Below are 6452 nucleotides of genomic sequence, written 5' to 3'. Positions count from 1 at the left end.
CTCCCCATTCTCTGCCCCTCCAGGTGTCCAGTTCCCACTTCTGCCACCCACTGCAAGGGGTAGGCGGGACCGGACTAAAGTTCAACACTAGCGTCTTGGAGCAAGAGTCAGCTTTTTAGCAGGTGTGGTCCATGACCACTCTTCGGTGGAAGTATCCACACCCGTAAGTATATGGGTAGCAGCAATGGAAACTCATAAGTTATTTATAAAATGGCATGAAGTTGAGGGACTGGGGTCAGGGTGAGGGATGAGTCAGGAAGAAGTTAGGGGAAGGAGAGGAGGTTTATATACAACTCTCAAAGAATTAATAAAATACTACATTAAAAAGTCACAGATAATTTGCTATTTTTCCTCCTCCTAAAGACAATTATACATTTTGCTGTCCCCTCCCCCATTATTGGAGTTTGGTTCTGGTTCTTCCTCCCCAAGCACATGTCCCAGAATAAGACTCAGACTCAAAACTTATTTACAAATACCTTGGCCATAAAGCTAGTCTCTTTACCTGTGCTCAGGTACCATGCATCTGTCTCGAGTCACATCTTCCTGGCCAAATCTCCTATGCCTAGCTCTATCCCAGAATTCTCTCTGTCTTCTAGATGTCCCATTCTCTATTCTTCCCTTTCCTATAGGATACATGTTTTATAATTGACAGATGATGCATCCATACAATATACAAGATATTCTCTCTTCAGTTCCCCCTTTTATTCCAATATAAGGCTCTTTTTCTTTCAAATATAAATTGAATACTATTAGAACAATAATTGTAAGCTATAACTATAATTGTAAACAAAAACTATAAGATATGGTATATATTTACAATATCCAGTCTATAGTATTTGGCAATGAAAGAAAAATTCCCATTATCTATTGTAACTTTGAATATTCGAAGTTTTGTATCTAACTCAAATTTTACCCTAAGTTGCATTACCAGCCTCAAAACATCTTTTAAGACCTAAAACATTTTAAATCCTAAATATCTAAAGCTTAATTGTGAGACTATAACTTTGTAGTTTTCAACCCCATCAGAGACTTGAGAAGGAATAAATATTATCTGAGGATACAGGAAGTTCAGGCATGCAACATCTAAAAATTATAGAAATGACAGAGACGGTTGATGACCAGAACAGTCCACAATATTCTTTAAAACACGGAAGCATCATCTTTGGCCTTCTGGCCCAGAATAGCTGACAGATCTTTAGTGAAGCAGGAATTATGAAGGACCTGCTTACCCTGTCTTTGCAGAGCTTGGCAGTCAACTTCCCTCTGTCTGTCCTTTCTGCACAGAGTTCTGTTTACAGATGAAATGAGGATATCTTCTTTGCCTGGTTGCTAGCTTGACACAAATGAAGCCATGTCCAAATAGAAGTCCTTGGATGCTCATCATCTTCTTTCACGTCAAATGGGGTGTTGCCAGGAGCTGACATGTCTCAATGTCAAATAAGCCTTAAGTTTAATTTTTAAAAAATCCTTAAATGCAATAATCTGTGAGTCTCTGAGGTTTTGGAAGACCATCTATCTATTCATAGCATATCTGAACATGTAAACATTGCCTGTTTTTAGCTATTTATTATCTGTTTAACCCAGGACCCCGTAGCTTGTAAAATCCAGAAATCTGCAAAATTAAAAGAAATGTAAGAAGGTAAACAATATCATTAATTCCTCCTCTGTCCTAGAGATCACATTGTATTTTCTTGTTAGTCCTCATTTTTACAGTAGTTGGAAGAACAGACTAGAAATATCCATTTACTCTTGTAACATATTGAGCTTGTTTCATTTATCATGGACATATTTGTGTTACTAAATTAAAACATTTGTTGGTTAAGGTACAGTATTTCACACACACACCAAAGTACACTGGTTTAGTCCCCTCATCAGTGAACTTTTCTGTTCTTATGATAGCAGAGAGCAGCTGTTTCTATTCATGTCTGTGGTTATTTCTTTGTAAGATCTGAAAGAAAGGTCTTTCAGAGGTGGTTTGCCTAGTCATTTCAAATGGGTTGTCTAGAGAATCGAAATCCTCCCCCAACAACGACGATAACTTATGATCTCCTTTGCTTCAGTTGGGAGTTAGTCATAAAACACAAGTCTCATTCACTGCAAAGCTTTGCCAAAGTCAGCCACTCGTCAGAATGATTTGGGATACTTTTTAAGTCACAGGTTCTTGGATCTTCCTCTCGGAAATTCTGATTCACTGAGTCTAGTGCTCGGTCCAGGAATCTATATTTTTTAATGAGCTTCCAGGTGATTCTACGACTAGCCAAGTTCAGGAAACAGGATCTAGCAACTGAAGTGCCTGGGGCTTGTGGGATGGAGGTTGGGGTGAGGGCAGTCAGGGAAGGGGGGCGGTGGTCCAGGTGTTTCCCAGTAAGGGGGGGGCAGGGGATGCTTTGAAAAGAACCAGAACATTCCCAAAGCATGTTGGGCCCCTCTTCAGTGTGCTGATTAGAACAGTTTAGACAGATCTTTGGAACAGCATTTTGGGTTTGGGGTGGCTTGTCTTGTTGCACCACTGGAAGCTTGGAGGCTCTCTTTTCTTCTTGGTATCTTCAGTATCCAGTGGCAGAATATGGACAGAGAATTTCTAAACTTCAAGACCGTGGATCTGCAGCAGGGGAGGAGATAGCTGTGTCAGAAGAAACCCTTGCTTTGGCCACTTTCACCTGCCCCAAGGACCCCAACTTTATCTGTTTTGTATTAGAGTCCCATTAAGGTTTTGCTCTAATTTTTTTTTTCTGTTGCCAAATAGTTTGAAATTCTCCAGTCTACATGACCTTTTAAGCACGCATGCATGTGCACACACACACACACACACACACACACACACACACACACACACACAAGTATAATATCATGAGCTAAGGCCAAGGGAAGGAAGAAGAGGTGGCCAGAAGCATGGCCCAGAATGGACAGACACATTTTCATTTGAAGGCCAACTCTTTGGATAGTGACCGAAGCCCCTGTTTTCCATTCTACAACCAGCATATATTGCCTGAATCAACTCAGAGTGACCTCCGAGGAGAATTCTGGCTGACATCCCATCAGATTCTTGTATTTGACTTGGGTTGGGAGGGGGAGTCTCTCACTTCACAGGACCCTGAAGCTCAGAGAGATGATGGTGGCTGGTCTGGTAATACTCTGGTTGTGTCTTGCTGGGTTCAGGCTTCCCAACAATAGAGTGCTTTGACCTAGCTTCAGCCCCCTTGCAGGCTGAGAATTTAAGGTGTTCTGTTGAACGCTGAGCAAACAAGCCTCGTGCTTTGATCTTAGAGAATTCATAGGAACAAGAAGGGAGGAGATGAACTAGGGGCCCTGCAGGAATTAACTGTGAAAACCTGGCCAGGCTTTGTTGGACTGGGACACTGGGGTGGGGTGTCGGGTGTCTGGGGAACAGATGTGAGCCTGATTTGATCTTCTGCAGCTGCAGACAGAGGTTTGCCAGAGGTGAATGAGAGTTCCCGCAGTGGCCAGAAGTCCTCTTGGTGTGTGTAGCCCATTGGTGGTCTTTCCCTTGACCTGAGCTAGTTTTTTTGCAATTCGATTCCAACAACCACATAACAGGTTGGATAGAGAAAGGATTTCTTTTGAGAAGCCAGGGATTTGATGGGTTTTATATCTGTGTTATTCTATTCATTTCTAAACATTCCAGAGAGGTGATGGAGGGACCAAACCAGCCTTCCACAGTAACTTTTCACTGCTCTGTGATCTCAGTTAGAATGACGAGAAGGGCAGAGAGCAGTGGGGTCAGAAGATGTGCTGGCTGCCCTAGAGAAGCTTGGCCCCAAGTTTGTTCTTAGGAGTAATGATCCCAGAAGACCTTCTAGAAGATTCCTGATCACACAGGTTTGGGAAATTCTGTAGGTTGTTTTTCTCTGGATGGTCTCAACACACATTTGAATACTAAGGCCTCTAGAATATTCTGTGGTCAAGAATATCCTGACTTTATTGGATGAAAAATTTCCCAATGTAACCAACCAGAGAAGTGTATTAAAACAAACAGGAAGAGGCTCAAACTAATTTCAAGATGGACTATCTTGTTGAAGTTTGTAAACCCATCACTTGGTAGGAGAGGCTGAGCCAGGAAGATAACTTGGATTTAGCCAGAGGACCAGATTGAGGACTGAGGAGATAGCTTAGTTGGTGAAGTGCTTGTGCAAGCATGAAGACCACAGTTTGGATCCCCAGTGTCCACCTAAAACACCATGCCAGCAATGGGTGATCCTGACACTGGAGAACCAGAGACAGGAGAATCCCTGTTGATTCATTGTAGTCTAGGTTCAGTGAGAGACCCAATCTCAAAAAGTAAGGTGGGAAGCAATTGAAGAAGATGCTGGATGTTGGCCTCTGGCCTCTGTATGCACATGGGCCTATAGGTACAATATAGATACACGCTACACTGGAGGAGTTGCTACTATTGTTGTTTTAGGAACTTGGAGAAAGCCTGTCTCTAGTATGGAGATACTTGGGTCCGATGTGCATTCCTAAAGTTTGGGGCCTTGAAGCTGCTCCCTTTGCCCGTGGTGAGGAACAATAACCTGAGACTTCTCCCTGAAGAGCTCATTCCTGTGACTTATTTTAAAGTTAAGTAGCCCTGTTTGCTATATCAACTGTGATAAACCAAATGTGAGCTGAAGACAAGACTGACGCCAATTCTTACATACATGAAAAACAGTTCACTTCTTAGAGTGAGGTAGTTTTTAAAGTCCAACTTTTCACATCTTCTATGTGTAAACTAGTACAGTCAGAGTGGCCAGAATGTGGCTTTTGCTACAGAAAATATTTCAAGAAGGGCTAATCAACTCGTTAATCAGCCAGGTACAAATGGAGCTTATTTGGAACTTTTGGTTGGGAAACTTCTAAACACGTGCTGTCACTTCCACTGGGTTTGGGGGGGTGTGAGGACGAAAGGCTGGAGACACCTCTCTGACCATGAGATAGCCTGTGCTATCCTAAGATAGCTTTCCACAACTGTTACAAATGCTTGGCTTTCAGCTTCACAGTTTTAGATGCTCCAGATCATGATTGATCCGCCCCACTGTCTTGACAAATGGCAGGGGGTGGTGGTGGGGAAGCCGTTTACTCTAAAGCTAGAAAGTGAAACAGTAAAGAGAAGAGGCTGGAGGTCCCACTATTCTCTTCTGGGGCACACCCCCAATGACTGAAAACCATCAGTAAACCTCACATCCTAAAGTTTCTACCTCCTCCCAATAAAAACAGTCTGATGGCCAAGCCTAACCTTTGTGCATGTGGGGAGACAGTTCAGACCCAAACAACAGCAGTGTCTGATAAAGCAATGAATCAAGAAATGGAATGAGATCAATTCTTGGTAAGTCAGTGTCTTGGTCTGGCTAAGACCAAAGCCTCTGCTACTTGGTGATACCTATTTAAATTGAATTTTCTGTTATTTAAAATTCTCAAGTGTTTTTTTACTGATGTGATCTACAGGGAGTCTGAATGAGAGTGGACCCCATAGGCTCATATATTTGAATATTTGGTTCCCAATTGATGGACTATCTAGGGAAGATTAAGAGGTGTGGCCTAGTTGGAGGAGGTGTGTCACTGCTGGTGGGCTTTAAGGTTCTGAAAGCCCATATTGGGCCCCAGTCTTTCTCCCCACCTCCCACTCCCATGCCTCCTGTCTGTGGGTCAGGATGTAAGCCAGGTCACTTCAGATCTGCCACTATGCTCCCTGCTGTGCAGGACTACCCCTGAAACTATAAACAAACCCTCAATGAAATGCTTTGTTTTATAAGTTGATAAGCTGCCTTGGTCATGAGGTCTCTTCATAGCAATAGAATAACAACCAAGATGAACCTACCTAAGACCTTCTCTTAAGAGTATAAGAATATCGATAGGCAGTGGTGGCACATGCCTTTAATCCCAGCGCTTGGGAGGCAGATGCAGGCAGATTTCTGAGTTCGAGGGCAGCCTGGTCTACAGAGTGAGTTCCGGGACAGCTATGGCTACACAGAGAAACCCTGTCTCGAAAACAAACAAACAAACAAACAAATAACAAACAAGAGTATAAGAATATCTTTCCCCACCCATTCACTCCTTCCCTCCATCCCCAAGCCACAGCAAACCCTTTAACATTAATTAAGTATGGTACTTCTCATCACTATAGAATGGCTTCGATGACTGTGTCTTCATTGCCCCTCTCTAGAAGAGGCTTGGGGATTTACCTGACCTCACTACAGCATACAGAAACCACATGGCTTCTGTTTATACTTCATCTCTAACTGCTGGGTGCTTCGTGTGGAAACCTGTGCATTCCCTAACTGCTTAAACCAGAAGCATTTGGAATCTCCTGGCTTCTCACCGTCTTTGGGTTCTGGGCTGATCAGTGACCAAGTCAGATCCCTCTGCCACACGTCATGAGCTTCCAGCTTTTGGACAAAGGCTAAGACTTCTTGCTTACACACATGGCAAAGATACTTAGCCTTTTTTTTTTTTTT

The sequence above is a fragment of the Mus caroli genome, chromosome 7, assembly GCF_900094665.2.
Source record: "Mus caroli chromosome 7, CAROLI_EIJ_v1.1, whole genome shotgun sequence".
Lineage (NCBI taxonomy): Eukaryota > Metazoa > Chordata > Mammalia > Rodentia > Muridae > Mus > Mus caroli.
This window is presented reverse-complemented; position numbering follows the sequence as displayed.